Source organism: Aethina tumida, chromosome 5, assembly GCF_024364675.1.
Source record: "Aethina tumida isolate Nest 87 chromosome 5, icAetTumi1.1, whole genome shotgun sequence".
NCBI classification, from domain to species: Eukaryota; Metazoa; Arthropoda; class Insecta; order Coleoptera; family Nitidulidae; genus Aethina; species Aethina tumida.
Window position 1 is genome coordinate 6,764,787 of NC_065439.1, and position 27,743 is coordinate 6,792,529.

Genomic DNA, 27,743 nt, shown 5'->3' on the forward strand with positions numbered 1-27,743 from the left:
AATCTAAAGAATCTAAAGAATCTAAAGAATCTAAAGAATCTAAAGAATCTAAAGAATCTAAAGAATCTAAAGAATCTAAAGAATCTAAAGAATCTAAAGAATCTAAAGAATCTGAAGAATCTAAAGAATCTAAAGAATCTAAAGAATCTAAAGAATCTAAAGAATCTAAAGAATCTAAAGAATCTAAAGAATCTAAAGAATCTAAAGAATCTAAAGAATCTAAAGAATCTAAAGAATCTGAAGAATCTAAAGAATCTAAAGAATCTAAAGAATCTAAAGAATCTAAAGAATCTAAAGAATCTAAGGAATCTAAAAAATCTAAAGAAACTAAAGAATCTAAAGAATCTAAAGAATCTAAAGAATCTAAAGAATCTAAAGAATCTAAAGAATCTAAAGAATCTAGAGAATCTTAAGAATCTAAAGAATCTAAAGAATCTAAAGAATCTAAAGAATCTAAAGAATCTAAAGAATCTAAAGAATATAAAGAATCTAAAGAATCTAAAGAATCTAAAGAATCTAAAGAATCTAAAGAATCTAAAGAATCTAAAGGATCTAAAGAATCTAAAGAATCTAAAGAATCTAAAGAATCTAAAGAATCTAAAGAATCTAAAGAATCTAAAGAATCTAAAGAATCTAAAGAATCTAAAGAATCTAAAGAATCTAAAAAATCTAAAGAATCTAAAGAACCTAAAGAATCTAAAGAATCTAAAGAATTTAAAGAATCTAAAAGAATCTAAAGAATTTAAAGAATCTAAAGAATCTAAAGAATCTGAAGAATCTAAAGAATCTAAAGAATCTAACGAATTTAAAGAATCTAAAGAATCTAAAGAATCTAAAAAATCTAAAGAATGTAAAGAATCTAAAGAATCTAAAGAATCTAAAGAATCTAGAGAATCTTAAGAATCTAAAGAATCTAAAGAATCTAAAGAATCTAAAGAATATAAATAATCTAAAGAATCTAAAAAATCTAAAGAATCTAAAGAAACTAAAGAATCTAAAGAATCTAAAGAATCTAAAGAATCTAAAAATCTAAAGAATCTAAAGAATCTAAAAAATCTAAAGAATCTAAAGAATCTAAAGAATCTAAAGAATCTAAAGAATCTAAAGAATCTAAAGAATCTAAAGAATCTAAAGAATCTAAAGAATCTAAAGAATCTAAAGAATCTAAAGAATCTAAAAAATCTAATGAATCTAAAGAATCTAAAGAATCTAAAGAATCTAAAGAATCTAAAGAATATAAATAATCTAAAGAATCTAAAAAATCTAAAGAATCTAAAGAACCTAAAGAATCTAAAGAATCTAAAGAATCTAAAGAATCTAAAGAATCTAAAGAATCTAAAGAATCTAAAGAATCTAAAGAATCTAAAGAATATAAAGAATCTAAAGAATCTAAAGAATCTAAAGAATCTAAAGAATCTAATGAATCTAAAGAATCTAAAGAATATAAAGAATCTAAAAAATCTAAAGAATCTAAAGAATCTAATGAATCTAAAGAATCTAAAGAATCTAAAGAATCTAAAGAATATAAATAATCTAAAGAATCTAAAAAATCTAAAGAATCTAAAGAACCTAAAGAATCTAAAGAATCTAAAGAATCTAAAGAATCTAAAGAATCTAAAAATCTAAAGAATCTAAAGAATCTAAAGGATCTAAAGAATCTAAAGAATATAAAGAATCTAATGAATCTAAATAATCTACAGAATCTAAAGAATCTAAAGAATCTAAAGAATCTAAAGAATCTAAAGAATCTAAAGAATCTAAAGAATCTAAAGAATCTAAAGAATCTAAAGAATCTAAAAATCTAAAGAATCTAAAGAATCTAAAGAATCTAAAGAATCTAAAGTATCTGAAGAATCTAAAGGATCTAAAGAATCTAAAGAATCTAAAGAATCTAAAGAATCTAAAGAATCTAAAGAATCTAAAGAATCTAAAGAATCTAAAGTATCTAAGGAACCTAAAAATCTAAAGAATCTAAAGAATCTAAAGTACCTAAAGAATCTAAAGAATCTAAAGAATCTAAAGAATCTAAAGAATTTAAAGAATCTAAAAAATCTAAAGAATCTAAAGAATCTAAAGAATCTAAAGAATCTAAAGAATCTAAAGAATCTAAAGAATCTAAAGAATCTAAAGAATCTAAAGAATCTAAAGAATCTAAAGAATCTAAAGAATCTAAAGAATCTAAAGAATCTAAAGAATCTAAAGAATCTAAAGAATCTAAAGAATCTAAAGAATCTAAAGAATCTAAAGAATCTAAAGAATCTAAAGAATATAAAGAATCTAAAGAATCTAAAGAATCTAAAGAATCTAAAGAATATAAATAATCTAAAGAATCTAAAAAATCTAAAGAATCTAAAGAACCTAAAGAATCTAAAGAATCTAAAGAATCTAAAGAATCTAAAGAATCGAAAGAACCTAAAGAATCTAAAGAATCTAAAGAATCTAAAGATTCTAAAGAATCTAAAGAATCTAAAGAATCTAAAGAATATAAAGAATCTAAAGAATCTAAAGAATCTAAAGAATCTAAAGAATCTAAAGAATCTAAAGAATCTAAAGATTCTAAGGAATCTAAAGAATCTAAAGAATCTAAAGAATCTAAAGAATCTAAAGAATCTAAAGAATCTAAAGAATCTAAAGAATCTAAAGAATCTAAAGAATCTAAAGAATCTAAAGAATATAAATAATCTAAAGAATCTAAAAAATCTAAAGAATCTAAAGAACCTAAAGAATCTAAAGAATCTAAAGAATCTAAAGAATCTAAAGAATCTAAAGAACCTAAAGAATCTAAAGAATCTAAAGAATCTAAAGAATTTAAAGAATCTAAAAAATCTAAAGAATCTAAAGAATCTAAAGAATCTAAAGAATCTAAAGAATCTAAAGAATCTAAAGAATCTAAAGAATCTAAAGAATATAAAGAATCTAAAGAATCTAAAGAATCTAAAGAATCTAAAGAATCTAAAGAATCTAAAGAATCTAAAGAATCTAAAGAATCTAAAGAATCTAAAGAATCTAAAGAATCTAAAGAATCTAAAGAACCTAAAGAATCTAAAGAATCTAAAGAATCTAAAGAATCTAAAGAATCTAAAGAATCTAAAGAATCTAAAGAATCTAAAGAATCTAAAGAATCTAAAGAATCTAAAGAATCTAAAGAATCTAAAGAATCTAAAGAATCTAAAGAATCTAAAGAATCTAAAGAACCTAAAAATCTAAAGAATCTAAAGAATCTAAAGAATCTAAAGAATCTAAAGAATCTAAAGAATCTAAAGAATCTAAAGTATCTAAAGAATCTAAAGAATCTAAAGAATCTAAAGAATCTAAAGAATCTAAAGAATCTAAAGAATCTAAAAATCTAAAGAATCTAAAGAATCTAAAGAATCTAAAGAATCTAAAGAATCTAAAGAATCTAAAGAATCTAAAGAATCTAAAAAATCTAAAGAATCTAAAGAATCTAAAGAATCTAAAGAATATAAATAATCTAAAGAATCTAAAAAATCTAAAGAATCTAAAGAACCTAAAGAATCTAAAGAATCTAAAGAATCTAAAGAATCTGAAGAATCTAAAGAATCTAAAGAATCTAAAGAATCTAAAGAATCTAAAAAATCTAAAGAATCTAAAGAATCTAAAGAATCTAAAGAATCTAAAGAATCTAAAGAATCTAAAGAATCTAAAGAATCTAAAGAATCTAAAGAATCTAAAGAATCTAAAGAATCTAAAGAATCTAAAGAATCTAAAGAATCTAAAGAATCTAAAGAATCTAAAGAATCTAAAGAATCTAAAGAATCTAAAGAATCTAAAGAATCTAGAGAATCTTAAGAATCTAAAGAATCTAAAGAATCTAAAAAATCTAAAGAATCTAAAGAACCTAAAGAATCTAAAGAATCTAAAGAATCTAAAGAATCTAAAGAATCTAAAGAACCTAAAGAATCTAAAGAATCTAAAGAATCTAAAGAATCTAAAGAATCTAAAGAATCTAAAGAATCTAAAGAACCTAAAGAATCTAAAGAATCTAAAGAATCTAAAGAATCTAAAGAATCTAAAGAATCTAAAGAATCTAAAGAATCTAAAGAATCTAAAGAATCTAAAGAATCTAAAGAATCTAAAGAATCTAAAGAACCTAAAGAATCTAAAGAATCTAAAGAATCTAAAGAACCTAAAAATCTAAAGAATCTAAAGAATCTAAAGAATCTAAAGAATCTAAAGAATCTAAAGTATCTAAAGAATCTAAAGAATCTAAAGAATCTAAAGAAACTAAAGAATCTAAAAATCTAAAGAATCTAAAGAATCTAAAGAATCTAAAGAATCTAAAGAATCTAAAGAATCTAAAGAATCTAAAGAATCTAAAGAATCTAAAGAATCTAAAGAATCTAAAGAATCTAAAGAATCTAAAGAATCTAAAGAATCTAAAGAATCTAAAGAATCTAAAGAATCTAAAGAATCTAAAGAATCTAAAGAATCTAGAGAATCTTAAGAATCTAAAGAATCTAAAGAATCTAAAAAATCTAAAGAATCTAAAGAACCTAAAGAATCTAAAGAATCTAAAGAATCTAAAGAATCTAAAGAATCTAAAGAATCTAAAGAATCTAAAGAATCTAAAGAATCTAAAGAATCTAAAGAATCTAAAGAATCTAAAGAATCTAAAGAATCTAAAGAATCTAAAGAATCTAAAGAATCTAAAGAATCTAAAGAATCTAAAGAATCTAAAGAATCTAAAGAATCTAAAGAATCTAAAGAATCTAAAGAATCTAAAAAATCTAAAGAATCTAAAGAATCTAAAGAATCTAAAGAATCTAAAGAATATAAATAATCTAAAGAATCTAAAGAATCTAAAGAATCTAAAAAATCTAAAGAATCTAAAGAATCTAAAGAATCTAAAGAATCTAAAGAATCTAAAGAATCTAAAGAACCTAAAGAATCTAAAGAATCTAAAGAATCTAAAGAATCTAAAGAATCTAAAGAATCTAAAGAATCTAAAGAATCTAAAGAATCTAAAGAATCTAAAGAATCTGAAGAATCTAAAGAATCTAAAGAATCTAAAGAATCTAAAGAATCTAAAGAATCTAAGGAATCTAAAAAATCTAAAGAAACTAAAGAATCTAAAGAATCTAAAGAATCTAAAGAATCTAAAGAATCTAGAGAATCTTAAGAATCTAAAGAATCTAAAGAATCTAAAGAATCTAAAGAATCTAAAGGATCTAAAGAATCTAAAGAATCTAAAGAATCTAAAGAATCTAAAGAATCTAAAGAATCTAAAGAATCTAAAGAATCTAAAAAATCTAAAAAATCTAAAGAATCTAAAGAACCTAAAGAATCTAAAGAATCTAAAGAATCTAAAGAATCTAAAAGAATCTAAAGAATTTAAAGAATCTAAAGAATCTAAAGAATCTAAAGAATCTGAAGAATCTAAAGAATCTAAAGAATCTAACGAATTTAAAGAATCTAAAGAATCTAAAGAATCTAAAAAATCTAAAGAAAGTAAAGAATCTAAAGAATCTAAAGAATCTAAAGAATCTAGAGAATCTTAAGAATCTAATGAATCTAAAGAATCTAAAGAATCTAAAGAATCTAAAGAATCTAAAGAATCTAAAGAATCTAAAGAATCTAAAGAATCTGAAGAATCTAAAGAATCTAAAGAATCTAAAGAATCTAAAGAATCTAAGGAATCTAAAAAATCTAAAGAAACTAAAGAATCTAAAGAATCTAAAGAATCTAAAGAATCTAATGAATCTAAAGAATCTAAAGAATCTAAAGAATCTAAAAAATCTAAAGAAACTAAAGAATCTAAAGAATCTAAAGAATCTAAAGAATCTAAAGAATCTAAAGAATCTAGAGAATCTTAAGAATCTAAAGAATCTAAAGAATCTAAAGAATCTAAAGAATCTAAAGAATCTAAAGAATCTAAAGAATCTAAAGAATCTAAAGAATCTAAAGGATCTAAAGAATCTAAAGAATCTAAAGAATCTAAAGAATCTAAAGAATCTAAAGAATCTAATGAATCTAAAGAATCTAAATAATCTAAAGAATCTAAAGAATCTAAAGAATCTAAAGAATCTAAAGAATCTAAAGAATCTAACGAATTTAAAGAATCTAAAGAATCTAAAGAATCTAAAAAATCTAAAGAATGTAAAGAATCTAAAGAATCTAAAGAATCTAAAGAATCTAGAGAATCTTAAGAATCTAAAGAATCTAAAGAATCTAAAGAATCTAAAGAATCTAAAGAATCTAAAGAATATAAATAATCTAAAGAATCTAAAAAATCTAAAGAATCTAAAGAACCTAAAGAATCTAAAGAATCTAAAGAATCTAAAGAATCTAAAGAATCTAAAAATGTAAAGAATCTAAAGGATCTAAAAAATCTAAAGAATCTAAAGAATCTAAAGAATCTAAAGTATCTGAAGAATCTAAAGAATCTAAAGAATCTAAAGAATCTAAAGAATCTAAAGAATCTAAAGAATCTAAAGAATCTAAAGAATCTAAAGAATCTAAAGAATCTAAAGAATCTAAAGAATCTAAAGAATCTAATGAATCTAAAGAATCTAAAGAATCTAAAGAATCTAAGGAATCTAAAAAATCTAAAGAAACTAAAGAATCTAAAGAATCTAAAGAATCTAAAGAATCTAAAGAATCTAGAGAATCTTAAGAATCTAAAGAATCTAAAGAATCTAAAGAATCTAAAGAATCTAAAGAATCTAAAGAATCTAAAGAATCTAAGGAATCTAAAAAATCTAAAGAAACTAAAGAATCTAAAGAATCTAAAGAATCTAAAGAATCTAAAGAATCTAGAGAATCTTAAGAATCTAAAGAATCTAAAGAATCTAAAGAATCTGAAGAATCTAAAGAATCTAAAGAATCTAACGAATTTAAAGAATCTAAAGGATCTAAAGAATCTAAAAAATCTAAAGAAAGTAAAGAATCTAAAGAATCTAAAGAATCTAAAGAATCTAGAGAATCTTAAGAATCTAATGAATCTAAAGAATCTAAAGAATCTAAAGAATCTAAAGAATCTAAAGAATCTAAAGAATCTGAAGAATCTAAAGAATCTAAAGAATCTAAAGAATCTAAAGAATTTAAAGAATCTAAGGAATCTAAAAAATCTAAAGAAACTAAAGAATCTAAAGAATCTAAAGAATCTAAAGAATCTAATGAATCTAAAGAATCTAAAGAATCTAAAGAATCTAAGGAATCTAAAAAATCTAAAGAAACTAAAGAATCTAAAGAATCTAAAGAATCTAAAGAATCTAAAGAATCTAAAGAATCTAGAGAATCTTAAGAATCTAAAGAATCTAAAGAATCTAAAAAATCTAAAGAATCTAAAGAATCTAAAGAATCTAAAGAATCTAAAGAATCTAAAGGATCTAAAGAATCTAAAGAATCTAAAGAATCTAAAGAATCTAAAGAATCTAAAGAATCTAATGGATCTAAAGAATCTAAATAATCTAAAGAATCTAAAGAATCTAAAGAATCTAAAGAATCTAAAGAATCTAACGAATTTAAAGAATCTAAAGAATCTAAAGAATCTAAAAAATCTAAAGAATGTAAAGAATCTAAAGAATCTAAAGAATCTAAAGAATCTAGAGAATCTTAAGAATCTAAAGAATCTAAAGAATCTAAAGAATCTAAAGAACCTAAGGAATCTAAAGAATCTAAAGAATCTAAAGAATCTAAAGAATCTAAAAATGTAAAGAATCTAAAGGATCTAAAAAATCTAAAGAATCTAAAGAATCTAAAGAATCTAAAGTATCTGAAGAATCTAAAGAATCTAAAGAATCTAAAGAATCTAAAGAATCTAAAGAATCTAAAGAATCTAAAGAATCTAAAGAATCTAAAGAATCTAAAGAATCTAAAGAATCTAAAGAATCTAAAGAATCTAAAGAATCTAAAGAATCTAATGAATCTAAAGAATCTAAAGAATCTAAAGAATCTAAGGAATCTAAAAAATCTAAAGAAACTAAAGAATCTAAAGAATCTAAAGAATCTAAAGAATCTAAAGAATCTAGAGAATCTTAAGAATCTAAAGAATCTAAAGAATCTAAAGAATCTAAAGAATCTAAAGAATCTAAAGAATCTAGAGAATCTAAAGAATCTAAGGAATCTAAAAAATCTAAAGAAAATAAAGAATCTAAAGAATCTAAAGAATCTAAAGAATCTAAAGAATCTAGAGAATCTTAAGAATCTAAAGAATCTAAAGAATCTAAAGAATCTAAAGAATCTAAAGAATCTAAAGTATCTAAAGAATCTAAAGAATCTAAAGAATCTAAAGAACCTAAAGAGTCTAAAGAATCTAAAAAATCTAAAGATTCTAAAGAATCTAAAAAATCTAAAGAATCTAAAGTATCTAAAGAATCTAAAGAATCTAAAGAATCTAAAGAATCTAAAGAATCTAAAGAATCTAAAGAATCTAAAGAATCTAAAGAATCTAAAGAATCTAAAGAATCTAAAGAATCTAAAGAATCTAAAGAATCTAAAGAATCTAAAGAATCTAAAGAATATAAAGAATCTAAAGAATCTAAAGAATCTAAAGAATCTAAAGAATATAAATAATCTAAAGAATCTAAAAAATCTAAAGAATCTAAAGAACCTAAAGAATCTAAAGAATCTAAAGAATCTAAAGAATCTAAAGAATCGAAAGAACCTAAAGAATCTAAAGAATCTAAAGAATCTAAAGATTCTAAAGAATCTAAAGAATCTAAAGAATCTAAAGAATATAAAGAATCTAAAGAATCTAAAGAATCTAAAGAATCTAAAGAATCTAAAGAATCTAAAGAATCTAAAGAATCTAAAGATTCTAAGGAATCTAAAGAATCTAAAGAATCTAAAGAATCTAAAGAATCTAAAGAATCTAAAGAATCTAAAGAATCTAAAGAATCTAAAGAATCTAAAGAATATAAATAATCTAAAGAATCTAAAAAATCTAAAGAATCTAAAGAACCTAAAGAATCTAAAGAATCTAAAGAATCTAAAGAATCTAAAGAATCTAAAGAACCTAAAGAATCTAAAGAATCTAAAGAATCTAAAGAATTTAAAGAATCTAAAAAATCTAAAGAATCTAAAGAATCTAAAGAATCTAAAGAATCTAAAGAATCTAAAGAATCTAAAGAATCTAAAGAATCTAAAGAATATAAAGAATCTAAAGAATCTAAAGAATCTAAAGAATCTAAAGAATCTAAAGAATCTAAAGAATCTAAAGAATCTAAAGAATCTAAAGAATCTAAAGAATCTAAAGAGTCTAAAGAATCTAAAGAACCTAAAGAATCTAAAGAATCTAAAGAATCTAAAGAATCTAAAGAATCTAAAGAATCTAAAGAATCTAAAGAATCTAAAGAATCTAAAGAATCTAAAGAATCTAAAGAATCTAAAGAATCTAAAGAATCTAAAGAATCTAAAGAATCTAAAGAATCTAAAGAACCTAAAAATCTAAAGAATCTAAAGAATCTAAAGAATCTAAAGAATCTAAAGAATCTAAAGAATCTAAAGAATCTAAAGTATCTAAAGAATCTAAAGAATCTAAAGAATCTAAAGAATCTAAAGAATCTAAAGAATCTAAAGAATCTAAAAATCTAAAGAATCTAAAGAATCTAAAGAATCTAAAGAATCTAAAGAATCTAAAGAATCTAAAGAATCTAAAGAATCTAAAAAATCTAAAGAATCTAAAGAATCTAAAGAATCTAAAGAATATAAATAATCTAAAGAATCTAAAAAATCTAAAGAATCTAAAGAACCTAAAGAATCTAAAGAATCTAAAGAATCTAAAGAATCTGAAGAATCTAAAGAATCTAAAGAATCTAAAGAATCTAAAGAATCTAAAAAATCTAAAGAATCTAAAGAATCTAAAGAATCTAAAGAATCTAAAGAATCTAAAGAATCTAAAGAATCTAAAGAATCTAAAGAATCTAAAGAATCTAAAGAATCTAAAGAATCTAAAGAATCTAAAGAATCTAAAGAATCTAAAGAATCTAAAGAATCTAAAGAATCTAAAGAATCTAAAGAATCTAAAGAATCTAAAGAATCTAAAGAATCTAAAGAATCTAGAGAATCTTAAGAATCTAAAGAATCTAAAGAATCTAAAAAATCTAAAGAATCTAAAGAACCTAAAGAATCTAAAGAATCTAAAGAATCTAAAGAATCTAAAGAATCTAAAGAACCTAAAGAATCTAAAGAATCTAAAGAATCTAAAGAATCTAAAGAATCTAAAGAATCTAAAGAATCTAAAGAACCTAAAGAATCTAAAGAATCTAAAGAATCTAAAGAATCTAAAGAATCTAAAGAATCTAAAGAATCTAAAGAATCTAAAGAATCTAAAGAATCTAAAGAATCTAAAGAATCTAAAGAATCTAAAGAACCTAAAGAATCTAAAGAATCTAAAGAATCTAAAGAACCTAAAAATCTAAAGAATCTAAAGAATCTAAAGAATCTAAAGAATCTAAAGAATCTAAAGTATCTAAAGAATCTAAAGAATCTAAAGAATCTAAAGAAACTAAAGAATCTAAAAATCTAAAGAATCTAAAGAATCTAAAGAATCTAAAGAATCTAAAGAATCTAAAGAATCTAAAGAATCTAAAGAATCTAAAGAATCTAAAGAATCTAAAGAATCTAAAGAATCTAAAGAATCTAAAGAATCTAAAGAATCTAAAGAATCTAAAGAATCTAAAGAATCTAAAGAATCTAAAGAATCTAAAGAATCTAGAGAATCTTAAGAATCTAAAGAATCTAAAGAATCTAAAAAATCTAAAGAATCTAAAGAACCTAAAGAATCTAAAGAATCTAAAGAATCTAAAGAATCTAAAGAATCTAAAGAATCTAAAGAATCTAAAGAATCTAAAAAATCTAAAGAATCTAAAGAATCTAAAGAATCTAAAGAATCTAAAGAATCTAAAGAATCTAAAGAACCTAAAGAATCTAAAGAATCTAAAGAATCTAAAGAATCTAAAGAATCTAAAGAATCTAAAGAATCTAAAGAATCTAAAGAATCTAAAAAATCTAAAGAATCTAAAGAATCTAAAGAATCTAAAGAATCTAAAGAATATAAAGAATCTAAAGAATCTAAGGAATCTAAAAAATCTAAAGAAACTAAAGAATCTAAAGAATCTAAAGAATCTAAAGAATCTAAAGAATCTAGAGAATCTTAAGAATCTAAAGAATCTAAAGAATCTAAAGAATCTAAAGAATCTAAAGGATCTAAAGAATCTAAAGAATCTAAAGAATCTAAAGAATCTAAAGAATCTAAAGAATCTAAAGAATCTAAAGAATCTAAAGAATCTAAAAAATCTAAAAAATCTAAAGAATCTAAAGAACCTAAAGAATCTAAAGAATCTAAAGAATCTAAAGAATCTAAAAGAATCTAAAGAATTTAAAGAATCTAAAGAATCTAAAGAATCTAAAGAATCTGAAGAATCTAAAGAATCTAAAGAATCTAACGAATTTAAAGAATCTAAAGAATCTAAAGAATCTAAAAAATCTAAAGAAAGTAAAGAATCTAAAGAATCTAAAGAATCTAAAGAATCTAGAGAATCTTAAGAATCTAATGAATCTAAAGAATCTAAAGAATCTAAAGAATCTAAAGAATCTAAAGAATCTAAAGAATCTAAAGAATCTAAAGAATCTAAAGAATCTGAAGAATCTAAAGAATCTAAAGAATCTAAAGAATCTAAAGAATCTAAGGAATCTAAAAAATCTAAAGAAACTAAAGAATCTAAAGAATCTAAAGAATCTAAAGAATCTAATGAATCTAAAGAATCTAAAGAATCTAAAGAATCTAAAAAATCTAAAGAAACTAAAGAATCTAAAGAATCTAAAGAATCTAAAGAATCTAAAGAATCTAAAGAATCTAGAGAATCTTAAGAATCTAAAGAATCTAAAGAATCTAAAGAATCTAAAGAATCTAAAGAATCTAAAGAATCTAAAGAATCTAAAGAATCTAAAGAATCTAAAGGATCTAAAGAATCTAAAGAATCTAAAGAATCTAAAGAATCTAAAGAATCTAAAGAATCTAATGAATCTAAAGAATCTAAATAATCTAAAGAATCTAAAGAATCTAAAGAATCTAAAGAATCTAAAGAATCTAAAGAATCTAACGAATTTAAAGAATCTAAAGAATCTAAAGAATCTAAAAAATCTAAAGAATGTAAAGAATCTAAAGAATCTAAAGAATCTAAAGAATCTAGAGAATCTTAAGAATCTAAAGAATCTAAAGAATCTAAAGAATCTAAAGAATCTAAAGAATCTAAAGAATATAAATAATCTAAAGAATCTAAAAAATCTAAAGAATCTAAAGAACCTAAAGAATCTAAAGAATCTAAAGAATCTAAAGAATCTAAAGAATCTAAAAATGTAAAGAATCTAAAGGATCTAAAAAATCTAAAGAATCTAAAGAATCTAAAGAATCTAAAGTATCTGAAGAATCTAAAGAATCTAAAGAATCTAAAGAATCTAAAGAATCTAAAGAATCTAAAGAATCTAAAGAATCTAAAGAATCTAAAGAATCTAAAGAATCTAAAGAATCTAAAGAATCTAAAGAATCTAATGAATCTAAAGAATCTAAAGAATCTAAAGAATCTAAGGAATCTAAAAAATCTAAAGAAACTAAAGAATCTAAAGAATCTAAAGAATCTAAAGAATCTAAAGAATCTAGAGAATCTTAAGAATCTAAAGAATCTAAAGAATCTAAAGAATCTAAAGAATCTAAAGAATCTAAAGAATCTAAAGAATCTAAGGAATCTAAAAAATCTAAAGAAACTAAAGAATCTAAAGAATCTAAAGAATCTAAAGAATCTAAAGAATCTAGAGAATCTTAAGAATCTAAAGAATCTAAAGAATCTAAAGAATCTAAAGAATCTAAAGAATCTAAAGAATCTAAAGAATCTAAAGAATCTAAAGAATCTAAAAAATCTAAAGATTCTAAAGAATCTAAAAAATCTAAAGAATCTAAAGTATCTAAAGAATCTAAAGAATCTAAAGAATCTAAAGAATCTAAAGAATCTAAAGAATCTAAAGAATCTAAAGATTCTAAAGAATCTAAAGAACCTAAAGAATCTAAAGAATCTAAAGAATCTAAAGAATCTAAAGAATCTAAAGAATCTAAAGAATCTAAAGAATCTAAAGAATCTAAAGAATCTAAAGAATCTAAAGAATCTGAAGAATCTAAAGAATCTAAAGAATCTAAAGAATCTAAAGAATCTAAAGAATCTAAGGAATCTAAAAAATCTAAAGAAACTAAAGAATCTAAAGAATCTAAAGAATCTAAAGAATCTAAAGAATCTAAAGAATCTAGAGAATCTTAAGAATCTAAAGAATCTAATGAATCTAAAGAATCTAAAGAATCTAAAGAATCTAAAGAATCTAAAGAATCTAAAGAATCTAAAGGATCTAAAGAATCTAAAGAATCTAAAGAATCTAAAGAATCTAAAGAATCTAAAGAATCTAAAGAATCTAAAGAATCTAAAGAATCTAAAGAATCTAAAAAATCTAAAGAATCTAAAAATTCTAAAAAATCTAAAGAATCTAAAGAACCTAAAGAATCTAAAGAATCTAAAGAATCTAAAGAATCTAAAGAATCTAAAGAATCTAAAGAATATAAATAATCTAAAGAATCTAAAGAATCTAAAGAATCTAAAAAATCTAAAGAATCTAAAGAATCTAAAGAATCTAAAGAATCTAAAGAATCTAAAGAATCTAAAGAATCTAAAGAATCTAAAGAACCTAAAGAATCTAAAGAATCTAAAGAATCTAAAGAATCTAAAAAATCTAAAAAATCTAAAGAATCTAAAGAACCTAAAGAATCTAAATAATCTAAAGAATCTAAAGAATCTAAAGAATCTAAAGAATCTAAAGAATCTAAAGAATCTAAAGAATCTAAAGAATCTAAAGAATCTAAAGAATCTAAAGAATCTAAAGAATCTAAAGAATCTAAAGAATCTAAAGAATCTAAAGAATCTAAAAAATCTAAAGAATCTAAAGAATCTAAAGAATCTAAAGAATATAAATAATCTAAAGAATCTAAAGAATCTAAAGAATCTAAAAAATCTAAAGAATCTAAAGAATCTAAAGAATCTAAAGAATCCAAAGAATCTAAAGAATCTAAAGAACCTAAAGAATCTAAAGAATCTAAAGAATCTAAAGAATCTAAAGAATCTAAAGAATCTAAAGAATCTAAAGAATCTAAAGAATCTAAAGAATCTAAAGAATCTAAAGAATCTGAAGAATCTAAAGAATCTAAAGAATCTAAAGAATCTAAAGAATCTAAAGAATCTAAGGAATCTAATAAATCTAAAGAAACTAAAGAATCTAAAGAATCTAAAGAATCTAAAGAATCTAAAGAATCTAGAGAATCTTAAGAATCTAAAGAATCTAAAGAATCTAAAGAATCTAAAGAATCTAAAGAATCTAAAGGATCTAAAGAATCTAAAGAATCTAAAGAATCTAAAGAATCTAAAGAATCTAAAGAATCTAAAGAATCTAAAGAATCTAAAAAATCTAAAAAATCTAAAGAATCTAAAGAACCTAAAGAATCTAAAGAATCTAAAGAATCTAAAGAATCTAAAAGAATCTAAAGAATTTAAAGAATCTAAAGAATCTAAAGAATCTAAAGAATCTGAAGAATCTAAAGAATCTAAAGAATCTAACGAATTTAAAGAATCTAAAGAATCTAAAGAATCTAAAAAATCTAAAGAAAGTAAAGAATCTAAAGAATCTAAAGAATCTAAAGAATCTAGAGAATCTTAAGAATCTAATGAATCTAAAGAATCTAAAGAATCTAAAGAATCTAAAGAATCTAAAGAATCTAAAGAATCTGAAGAATCTAAAGAATCTAAAGAATCTAAAGAATCTAAAGAATTTAAAGAATCTAAGGAATCTAAAAAATCTAAAGAAACTAAAGAAACTAAAGAATCTAAAGAATCTAAAGAATCTAATGAATCTAAAGAATCTAAAGAATCTAAAGAATCTAAGGAATCTAAAAAATCTAAAGAAACTAAAGAATCTAAAGAATCTAAAGAATCTAAAAAATCTAAAGAATCTAAAGAATCTAGAGAATCTTAAGAATCTAAAGAATCTAAAGAATCTAAAAAATCTAAAGAATCTAAAGAATCTAAAGAATCTAAAGAATCTAAAGAATCTAAAGGATCTAAAGAATCTAAAGAATCTAAAGAATCTAAAGAATCTAAAGAATCTAAAGAATCTAATGGATCTAAAGAATCTAAATAATCTAAAGAATCTAAAGAATCTAAAGAATCTAAAGAATCTAAAGAATCTAACGAATTTAAAGAATCTAAAGAATCTAAAGAATCTAAAAAATCTAAAGAATGTAAAGAATCTAAAGAATCTAAAGAATCTAAAGAATCTAGAGAATCTTAAGAATCTAAAGAATCTAAAGAATCTAAAGAATCTAAAGAATCTAAAGAATCTAAAGAATATAAATAATCTAAAGAATCTAAAAAATCTAAAGAATCTAAAGAACCTAAAGAATCTAAAGAATCTAAAGAATCTAAAGAATCTAAAGAATCTAAAAATGTAAAGAATCTAAAGGATCTAAAAAATCTAAAGAATCTAAAGAATCTAAAGAATCTAAAGTATCTGAAGAATCTAAAGAATCTAAAGAATCTAAAGAATCTAAAGAATCTAAAGAATCTAAAGAATCTAAAGAATCTAAAGAATCTAAAGAATCTAAAGAATCTAAAGAATCTAAAGAATCTAAAGAATCTAAAGAATCTAAAGAATCTAATGAATCTAAAGAATCTAAAGAATCTAAAGAATCTAAGGAATCTAAAAAATCTAAAGAAACTAAAGAATCTAAAGAATCTAAAGAATCTAAAGAATCTAAAGAATCTAGAGAATCTTAAGAATCTAAAGAATCTAAAGAATCTAAAGAATCTAAAGAATCTAAAGAATCTAGAGAATCTAAAGAATCTAAGGAATCTAAAAAATCTAAAGAAAATAAAGAATCTAAAGAATCTAAAGAATCTAAAGAATCTAAAGAATCTAAAGAATCTAGAGAATCTTAAGAATCTAAAGAATCTAAAGAATCTAAAGAATCTAAAGAATCTAAAGAATCTAAAGTATCTAAAGAATCTAAAGAATCTAAAGAATCTAAAGAACCTAAAGAGTCTAAAGAATCTAAAGAATCTAAAGAATCTAAAGAATCTAAAGAACCTAAAGAATCTAAAGAATCTAAAGAATCTAAAGAATCTAAAGAATCTAAAGAATCTAAAGAATCTAAAGAATCTAAAGAATCTGAAGAATCTAAAGAATCTAAAGAATCTAAAGAATCTAAAGAATCTAAAGAATCTAAGGAATCTAAAAAATCTAAAGAAACTAAAGAATCTAAAGAATCTAAAGAATCTAAAGAATCTAAAGAATCTAGAGAATCTTAAGAATCTAAAGAATCTAATGAATCTAAAGAATCTAAAGAATCTAAAGAATCTAAAGAATCTAAAGGATCTAAAGAATCTAAAGAATCTAAAGAATCTAAAGAATCTAAAGAATCTAAAGAATCTAAAGAATCTAAAGAATCTAAAGAATCTAAAGAATCTAAAAAATCTAAAAAATCTAAAGAATCTAAAGAACCTAAAGAATCTAAAGAATCTAAAGAATCTAAAGAATCTAAAAGAATCTAAAGAATTTAAAGAATCTAAAGAATCTAAAGAATCTAAAGAATCTGAAGAATCTAAAGAATCTAAAGAATCTAACGAATTTAAAGAATCTAAAGAATCTAAAGAATCTAAAAAATCTAAAGAATGTAAAGAATCTAAAGAATCTAAAGAATCTAAAGAATCTAGAGAATCTTAAGAATCTAAAGAATCTAAAGAATCTAAAGAATCTAAAGAATCTAAAGAATATAAATAATCTAAAGAATCTAAAAAATCTAAAGAATCTAAAGAACCTAAAGAATCAAAAGAATCTAAAGAATCTAAAGAATCTAAAAATCTAAAGAATCTAATGGATCTAAAAAATCTAAAGAATCTAAAGAATCTAAAGAATCTAAAGTATCTGAAGAATCTAAAGAATCTAAAGAATCTAAAGAATCTAAAGAATCTAAAGAATCTAAAGTATCTAAAGAATCTAAAGAATCTAAAGAATCTAAAGAATCTAAAGAATCTAAAGAATCTAAAGAATCTAAAGAATCTAAAGAATCTAAAGAATCTAAAGAATCTAAAGAATCTAAAGAATCTAATGAATCTAAAGAATCTAAAGAATCTAAAGAATCTAAAGAATCTAAAGAATATAAATAATCTAAAGAATCTAAAAAATCTAAAGAATCTAAAGAACCTAAAGAATCTAAAGAATCTAAAGAATCTAAAGAATCTAAAGAATCTAAAGAATCTAAAGAATCTAAAGAATCTAAAGAATCTAAAGAATCTAAAGAATCTAATGAATCTAATGAATCTAAAGAATCTAAAGAATCTAAAGAATCTAAAGAATCTAAAGAATCTAAAGAATCTAAAGAATCTAATGAATCTAAAGAATCTAAAGAATCTAAAGAATCTAAAGAATCTAAAGAATCTAAAGAACCTAAAGAATCTAAAGAATCTAAAGAATCTAAAGAATCTAAAGAATCTAAAAAATCTAAAGAATCTAAAGAATCTAAAGAATCTAAAGAATATAAATAATCTAAAGAATCTAAAGAATCTAAAGAATCTAAAGAATCTAAAGAATCTAAAGAATCTAAAGAATCTAAAGAATCTAAAGAATCTAAAGAATCTAAAGAATCTAAAGAACCTAAAGAATCTAAAGAATCTAAAGAATCTAAAGAATCTAAAGAATCTAAAGAATCTAAAGAATCTAAAGAATCTAAAGAATCTAAAGAATCTAAAGAATCTAAAGAATCTGAAGAATCTAAAGAATCTAAAGAATCTAAAGAATCTAAAGAATCTAAAGAATCTAAAGAATCTAAGGAATCTAAAAAATCTAAAGAAACTAAAGAATCTAAAGAATCTAAAGAATCTAAAGAATCTAAAGAATCTAAAGAATCTAAAGAATCTAAAGAATCTAGAGAATCTTAAGAATCTAAAGAATCTAATGAATCTAAAGAATCTAAAGAATCTAAAGAATCTAAAGAATCTAAAGAATCTAAAGAATCTAAAGGATCTAAAGAATCTAAATAATCTAAAGAATCTAAAGAATCTAAAGAATCTAAAGAATCTAAAGAATCTAAAGAATCTAAAGAATCTAAAGAATCTAAAGAATCTAAAAAATCTAAAAAATCTAAAGAATCTAAAGAACCTAAAGAATCTAAAGAATCTAAAGAATCTAAAGAATCTAAAGAATCTAAAGAATCTAAAGAATCCAAAGAATCTAAAGAATCTAAAGAATATAAATAATCTAAAGAATCTAAAAAATCCAAAAAATCTAAAGAATCTAAAGAATCTAAAGAATCTAAAGAATCTAAAGAATCTAAAGAATCTAAAGAATCTAAAGAATCTAAAGAATCTAAAGAATCTAAAGAATCTAAAGAATCTAAATAATTTAAAGAATCTAAAGAATCTAAAGAATCTAAAGAATCTAAAGAATCTAAAAAATCTAAAGAATCTAAAGAACCTAAAGAATCTAAAGAATCTAAAGAATCTAAAGAATCTAAAGAATCTAAAGAATCTAAAGAATCTAAAGAATCTAAAGAATCTAAAGAATCTAAAGAATCTAAAGAATCTAAAGAATCTAAAGAATCTAAAGAATCCAAAGAATCTAAAGAATCTAAAGAATATAAATAATCTAAAGAATCTAAAAAATCCAAAAAATCTAAAGAATCTAAAGAACCTAAAAATCTAAAGAATCTAAAGAATCTAAAGTACCTAAAGAATCTAAAGAATCTAAAGAATCTAAAGAATCTAAAGAATTTAAAGAATCTAAAAAATCTAAAGAATCTAAAGAATCTAAAGAATCTAAAGAATCTAAAGAATCTAAAGAATCTAAAGAATCTAAAGAATCTAAAGAATCTAAAGAATCTAAAGAATCTAAAGAATCTAAAGAATCTAAAGAATCTAAAGAATCTAAAGAATCTAAAGAATCTAAAGAATCTAAAGAATCTAAAGAATCTAAAGAATCTAAAGAATATAAATAATCTAAAGAATCTAAAGAACCTAAAGAATCTAAAGAATCTAAAGAATCTAAAGAATCGAAAGAACCTAAAGAATCTAAAGAATCTAAAGAATCTAAAGAATCTAAAGAATCTAAAGAATCTAAAGAATCTAAAGAATCTAAAGAATCTAAAGAATCTAAAGAATCTAAAGAATCTAAAGAATCTAAAGAATCTAAAGAATCTAAAGAATCTAAAGAATCTAAAGAATCTAAAGAATCTAAAGAATCTAAAGAATCTAAAGAATCTAAAGAATCTAAAGAATCTAAAGAATCTAAAGAATCTAAATAATTTAAAGAATCTAAAGAATCTAAAGAATCTAAAGAATCTAAATAATCTAAAGAATCTAAAGAATCTAAAGAATCTAAAGAATATTAATAATCTAAAGAATCTAAAAAATCTAAAGAATCTAAAGAACCTAAAGAATCTAAAGAATCTAAAGAATCTAAAGAATCTAAAGAATCTAATGAACCTAAAGAATCTAAAGAATCTAAAGAATCTAAAGAATTTAAAGAATCTAAAAAATCTAAAGAATCTAAAGAATCTAAAGAATCTAAAGAATCTAAAGAATCTAAAGAATCTAAAGAATCTAAAGAATCTAAAGAATCTAAAGAATCTAAAGAATCTAAAGAATCTAAAGAATCTAAAGAATCTAAAGAATCTAAAGAATCTAAAGAATCTAAAGAATCTAAAGAATCTAAAGAATCTAAAGAATCTAAAGAATCTAAAGAATCTAAAGAATCTAAAGAATCTAAAGAATCTAAAGAATCTAAAGAATCTAAAGAATCTAAAGAATCTAAAGAATCTAAAGAATCTAAAGAATCTAAAGAATCTAAAGAATCTAAAGAATCTAAAGAATCTAAAGAATCTAAAGAATCTAAAGAATCTAGAGAATCTCAAGAATCTAAAGAATCTAAAGAATCTAAAGAATCTAAAGAATATAAATAACCTAAAGAATCTAAAAAATCTAAAGAATCTAAAGAACCTAAAGAATCTAAAGAATCTAAAGAATCTAAAGAATCTAAAGAATCTAATGAACCTAAAGAATCTAAAGAATCTAAAGAATCTAAAGAATTTAAAGAATCTAAAAAATCTAAAGAATCTAAAGAATCTAAAGAATCTAAAGAATCTAAAGAATCTAAAGAATCTAAAGAATCTAAAGAATCTAAAGAATCTAAAGAATCTAAAGAATCTAAAGAATCTAAAGAATCTAAAGAATCTAAAGAATCTAAAGAATCTAAAGAATCTAAAGAATCTAAAGAATCTAAAGAATCTAAAGAATCTAAAGAATCTAAAGAATCTAAAGAATCTAAAGAATCTAAAGAATCTAAAGAATCTAAAGAATCTAGAGAATCTTAAGAATCTAAAGAATCTAAAGAATCTAAAGAATCTAAAGAATCTAAAGAATCTAAAGAATCTAAAGAATCTAAAGAATCTAAAGAATCTAAAGAATCTAAAGAATCTAAAGAATCTAAAGAATCTAAGGAATCTAAAGAATCTAAAGAATCTAAAGAATCTAAAGAATCTAAAGAATCTAAAGAATCTAAAGAATATAAATAACCTAAAGAATCTAAAAAATCTAAAGAATCTAAAGAACCTAAAGAATCTAAAGAATCTAAAGAATCTAAAGAATCTAAAGAATCTAAAGAATCTAAAGAATCTAAAGAATCTAAAGAATCTAAAGAATCTAAAGAATCTAAAGAATCTAAAGAATCTAAAGAATCTAAAGAATCTAAAGAATCTAAAGAATCTAAAGAATCTAAAGAATCTAAAGAATCTAAAGAATCTAAAGAATCTAAAGAATCTAAAGAATCTAAAGAATGTAAAGAATCTAAAGAATCTAAAGAATCTAAAAAATCTAAAGAATCTAAAGAATCTAAAGAATCTAAAGAATCTAAAGAATCTAAAGAATATAAATAATCTAAAGAATCTAAAGAATCTAAAGAATCTAAAGAAACTAAAGAATCTAAAGAATCTAAAGAATCTAAAGAATCTAAAGAATCTAAAGAATCTAAAGAATCTAAAGAATCTAAAGAATCTAAAAAATCTAAAGAATCTAAAGAAACTAAAGAACCTAAAGAATCTAAAGAATCTAAAGAATCTAAAGAATCTAAAGAATCTAAAGAATCTAAAGAATCTAAAGAATCTAAAGAATCTAAAGAATCTAAAGAATCTAAAGAATCTTAAGAATCTAAAGAATCTTAAGAATCTAAAGAATCTAAAAAATCTAAAGAATCTAAAGAATCTAAAGAATCTAAAGAATCTAAAGAATCTAAAGAATCTAAAGAATCTAAAGAATCTAAAGAATCTAAAGAATCTAAAGAATCTAAAGAATCTAAAGAATCAAAAGAATCCAAAGAATCTAAAGAATCTAAAGAATCTAAAGAATCTAAAGAATCTAAAGAATCTAAAGAATCTAAAGAATTTAAAGAATCTAAAAAATCTAAAGAATCTAAAGTATCTAAAGAATCTAAAGTATCTAAAGAATCTAAAGAATCTAAAGAATCTAAAGAATCTAAAGAATCTAAAGAATCTAAAGAATCTAAAGAATCTAAAGAATCTAAAAAATCTAAAGAATCTAAAGAATCTAAAGAATCTAAAGAATCTAAAGAATCTAAAGAATCTAAATAATTTAAAGAATCTAAAGAATCTAAAGAATCTAAAGAATCTAAAGAATCTAAAGAATCTAAAGAATCTAAAGAATCTAAAGAATCTAAAGAATATTAATAATCTAAAGAATCTAAAAAATCTAAAGAATCTAAAGAACCTAAAGAATCTAAAGAATCTAAAGAATCTAAAGAATCTAAAGAATCTAATGAACCTAAAGAATCTAAAGAATCTAAAGAATCTAAAGAATTTAAAGAATCTAAAAAATCTAAAGAATCTAAAGAATCTAAAGAATCTAAAAAATCTAAAGAATCTAAAGAATCTAAAGAATCTAAAGAATCTAAAGAATCTAAAGAATCTAAAGAATCTAAAGAATCTAAAGAATCTAAAGAATCTAAAGAATCTAAAGAATCTAAAGAATCTAAAGAATCTAAAGAATCTAAAGAATCTAAAGAATCTAAAGAATCTAAAGAATCTAAAGAATCTAAAGAATCTAAAGAATCTAAAGAATCTAAAGAATCTAAAGAATCTAAAGAATCTAAAGAATCTAAAGAATCTAAAGAATCTAAAGAATCTAAAGAATCTAAAGAATCTAAAGAATCTAAAGAATCTAAAGAATCTAAAGAATCTAAAGAATCTAAAGAATCTAAAGAATCTAAAGAATCTAAAGAATCTAAAGAATCTAAAGAATCTAAAGAATCTAAAGAATCTAAAGAATCTAAAGAATCTAAAGAATCTAAAGAATCTAAAGAATCTAAAGAATCTAAAGAATCTAAAGAATCTAAAGAATCTAAAGAATCTAAAGAATCTAAAAATCTAAAGAATCTAAAGAATCTAGAGAATCTTAAGAATCTAAAGAATCTAAAGAATCTAAAGAATCTAAAGAATCTAAAGAATCTAAAGAATCTAAAGAATCTAAAGAATATTAATAATCTAAAGAATCTAAAAAATCTAAAGAATCTAAAGAACCTAAAGAATCTAAAGAATCTAAAGAATCTAAAGAATCTAAAGAATCTAATGAACCTAAAGAATCTAAAGAATCTAAAGAATTTAAAGAATCTAAAAAATCTAAAGAATCTAAAGAATCTAAAGAATCTAATGAACCTAAAGAATCTAAAGAATCTAAAGAATTTAAAGAATCTAAAAAATCTAAAGAATCTAAAGAATCTAAAGAATCTAAAGAATCTAAAGAATCTAAAGAATCTAAAGAATCTAAAGAATCTAAAGAATCTAAAGAATCTAAAGAATCTAAAGAATCTGAAGAATCTAAAGAATCTAAAGAATCTAAAGAATCTAAAGAATCTAAAGAATCTAAGGAATCTAAAAAATCTAAAGAAACTAAAGAATCTAAAGAATCTAAAGAATCTAAAGAATCTAATGAATCTAAAAAATCTAAAGAATCTAAAGAATCTAAAGAATCTAAAGAATCTAAGGAATCTAAAAAATCTAAAGAAACTAAAGAATCTAAAGAATCTAAAGAATCTAAAGAATCTAAAGAATCTAAAGAATCTAGAGAATCTTAAGAATCTAAAGAATCTAAAGAATCTAAAAAATCTAAAGAATCTAAAGAATCTAAAGAATCTAAAGAATCTAAAGAATCTAAAGGATCTAAAGAATCTAAAGAATCTAAAGAATCTAAAGAATCTAAAGAATCTAAAGAATCTAAAGAATCTAATGAATCTAAAGAATCTAAATAATCTAAAGAATCTAAAGAATCTAAAGAATCTAAAGAATCTAAAGAATCTAACGAATTTAAAGAATCTAAAGAATCTAAAGAATCTAAAAAATCTAAAGAATGTAAAGAATCTAAAGAATCTAAAGAATCTAAAGAATCTAGAGAATCTTAAGAATCTAAAGAATCTAAAGAATCTAAAGAATCTAAAGAATATAAATAATCTAAAGAATCTAAAAAATCTAAAGAATCTAAAGAACCTAAAGAATCTAAAGAATCTAAAGAATCTAAAGAATCTAAAGAATCTAAAAATGTAAAGAATCTAAAGGATCTAAAAAATCTAAAGAATCTAAAGAATCTAAAGAATCTAAAGTATCTGAAGAATCTAAAGAATCTAAAGAATCTAAAAAATCTAAAGAATCTAAAGAATCTAAAGAATCTAAAGAATCTAAAGAATCTAAAGAATCTAAAGAATCTAAAGAATCTAAAGAATCTAATGAATCTAAAGAATCTAAAGAATCTAAAGAATCTAAAGAATCTAAGGAATCTAAAAAATCTAAAGAAACTAAAGAATCTAAAGAATCTAAAGAATCTAAAGTATCTAAAGAATCTAGAGAATCTTAAGAATCTAAAGAATCTAAAGAATCTAAAGAATCTAAAGAATCTAAAGAATCTAAAGAATCTAAAGAATCTAAAGAATCTAAGGAATCTAAAAAATCTAAAGAAACTAAAGAATCTAAAGAATCTAAAGAATCTAAAGAATCTAAGGAATCTAAAAAATCTAAAGAAACTAAAGAATCTAAAGAATCTAAAGAATCTAAAGAATCTAAAGAATCTAGAGAATCTTAAGAATCTAAAGAATCTAATGAATCTAAAGAATCTAAAGAATCTAAAGAATCTAAAAAATCTAAAGATTCTAAAGAATCTAAAGGATCTAAAGAATCTAAAGAATCTAAAGAATCTAAAGAATCTAAAGAATCTAAAGAATCTAAAGAATCTAAAGAATCTAAAGAATCTAAAGAATCTAAAAAATCTAAAAAATCTAAAGAATCTAAAGAACCTAAAGAATCTAAAGAATCTAAAGAATCTAAAGAATCTAAAAGAATCTAAAGAATTTAAAGAATCTAAAGAATCTAAAGAATCTAAAGAATCTGAAGAATCTAAAGAATCTAAAGAATCTAACGAATTTAAAGAATCTAAAGAATCTAAAGAATCTAAAAAATCTAAAGAATGTAAAGAATCTAAAGAATCTAAAGAATCTAAAGAATCTAGAGAATCTTAAGAATCTAAAGAATCTAAAGAATCTAAAGAATCTAAAGAATCTAAAGAATATAAATAATCTAAAGAATCTAAAAAATCTAAAGAATCTAAAGAACCTAAAGAATCAAAAGAATCTAAAGAATCTAAAGAATCTAAAAATCTAAAGAATCTAATGGATCTAAAAAATCTAAAGAATCTAAAGAATCTAAAGTATCTGAAGAATCTAAAGAATCTAAAGAATCTAAAGAATCTAAAGAATCTAAAGAATCTAAAGAATCTAAAGAATCTAAAGAATCTAAAGAATCTAAAGAATCTAAAGAATCTAAAGAATCTAAAGAATCTAAAGAATCTAAAGAATCTAAAGAATCTAAAGAATCTAAAGAATCTAATGAATCTAAAGAATCTAAAGAATCTAAAGAATCTAAAGAATCTAAAGAATATAAATAATCTAAAGAATCTAAAAAATCTAAAGAATCTAAAGAACCTAAAGAATCTAAAGAATCTAAAGAATCTAAAGAATCTAAAGAATCTAAAGAATCTAAAGAATCTAAAGAATCTAATGAATCTAAAGAATCTAAAGAATCTAAAGAATCTAAAGAATCTAAAGAATCTAAAGAATCTAAAGAATCTAATGAATCTAAAGAATCTAAAGAATCTAAAGAATCTAAAGAATCTAAAGAATCTAAAGAACCTAAAGAATCTAAAGAATCTAAAGAATCTAAAGAATCTAAAGAATCTAAAGAATCTAAAGAATCTAAAGAATCTAAAGAATCTGAAGAATCTAAAGAATCTGAAGAATCTAAAGAATCTAAAGAATCTAAAGAATCTAAGGAATCTAAAAAATCTAAAGAAACTAAAGAATCTAAAGAATCTAAAGAATCTAAAGAATCTAAAGAATCTAAAGAATCTAAAGAATCTAAAGAATCTAAAGAATCTAAAGAATCTAAAGAATCTAAAAAATCTAAAGAATCTAAAGAATCTAAAGAATCTAAAGAATATAAATAATCTAAAGAATCTAAAGAATCTAAAGAATCTAAAGAATCTAAAGAATCTAAAGAATCTAAAGAATCTAAAGAATCTAAAGAATCTAAAGAATCTAAAGAATCTAAAGAACCTAAAGAATCTAAAGAATCTAAAGAATCTAAAGAATCTAAAGAATCTAAAGAATCTAAAGAATCTAAAGAATCTAAAGAATCTAAAGAATCTAAAGAATCTGAAGAATCTAAAGAATCTAAAGAATCTAAAGAATCTAAAGAATCTAAAGAATCTAAGGAATCTAAAAAATCTAAAGAAACTAAAGAATCTAAAGAATCTAAAGAATCTAAAGAATCTAAAGAATCTAAAGAATCTAAAGAATCTAAAGAATCTAAAGAATCTAGAGAATCTTAAGAATCTAAAGAATCTAATGAATCTAAAGAATCTAAAGAATCTAAAGAATCTAAAGAATCTAAAGAATCTAAAGAATCTAAAGGATCTAAAGAATCTAAAGAATCTAAAGAATCTAAAGAATCTAAAGAATCTAAAGAATCTAAAGAATCTAAAGAATCTAAAGAATCTAAAGAATCTAAAGAATCTAAAGAATCTAAAAAATCTAAAAAATCTAAAGAATCTAAAGAACCTAAAGAATCTAAAGAATCTAAAGAATCTAAAGAATCTAAAAGAATCTAAAGAATTTAAAGAATCTAAAGAATCTAAAGAATCTAAAGAATCTGATGAATCTAAAGAATCTAAAGAATCTAACGAATTTAAAGAATCTAAAGAATCTAAAGGATCTAAAAAATCTAAAGAATGTAAAGAATCTAAAGAATCTAAAGAATCTAAAGAATCTAGAGAATCTTAAGAATCTAAAGAATCTAAAGAATCTAAAGAATCTAAAGAATCTAAAGAATCTAAAGAATCTAAAGAATCTAAAGAATCTAAAGAATCTAAAGAATCTAAAGAATCTAAAGAATCTAAAGAATCTAAAGAATCTAAAGAATCTAAATAATTTAAAGAATCTAAAGAATCTAAAGAATCTAAAGAATCTAAAAAATCTAAAGAATCTAAAGAATCTAAAGAATCTAAAGAATCTAAAGAATCTAAAGAATCTAAAGAATCTAAAGAATCTAAAGAATCTAAAGAATCTAAAGAATCTAAAGAATCTAAAGAATCTAAAGAATCTAAAGAATCTAAAGAATCCAAAGAATCTAAAGAATCTAAAGAATATAAATAATCTAAAGAATCTAAAAAATCCAAAAAATCTAAAGAATCTAAAGAACCTAAAAATCTAAAGAATCTAAAGAATCTAAAGTACCTAAAGAATCTAAAGAATCTAAAGAATCTAAAGAATCTAAAGAATTTAAAGAATCTAAAAAATCTAAAGAATCTAAAGAATCTAAAGAATCTAAAGAATCTAAAGAATCTAAAGAATCTAAAGAATCTAAAGAATCTAAAGAATCTAAAGAATCTAAAGAATCTAAAGAATCTAAAGAATCTAAAGAATCTAAAGAATCTAAAGAATCTAAAGAATCTAAAGAATCTAAAGAATCTAAAGAATCTAAAGAATCTAAAGAATCTAAAGAATCTAAAGAATCTAAAGAATATAAATAATCTAAAGAATCTAAAAAATCTAAAGAATCTAAAGAACCTAAAGAATCTAAAGAATCTAAAGAATCTAAAGAATCTAAAGAATCGAAAGAACCTAAAGAATCTAAAGAATCTAAAGAATCTAAAGAATCTAAAGAATCTAAAGAATCTAAAGAATCTAAAGAATCTAAAGAATCTAAAGAATCTAAAGAATCTAAAGAATCTAAAGAATCTAAAGAATCTAAAGAATCTAAAGAATCTAAAGAATCTAAAGAATCTAAAGAATCTAAAGAATCTAAAGAATCTAAAGAATCTAAAGAATCTAAAGAATCTAAATAATTTAAAGAATCTAAAGAATCTAAAGAATCTAAAGAATCTAAATAATCTAAAGAATCTAAAGAATCTAAAGAATATTAATAATCTAAAGAATCTAAAAAATCTAAAGAATCTAAAGAACCTAAAGAATCTAAAGAATCTAAAGAATCTAAAGAATCTAAAGAATCTAATGAACCTAAAGAATCTAAAGAATCTAAAGAATCTAAAGAATTTAAAGAATCTAAAAAATCTAAAGAATCTAAAGAA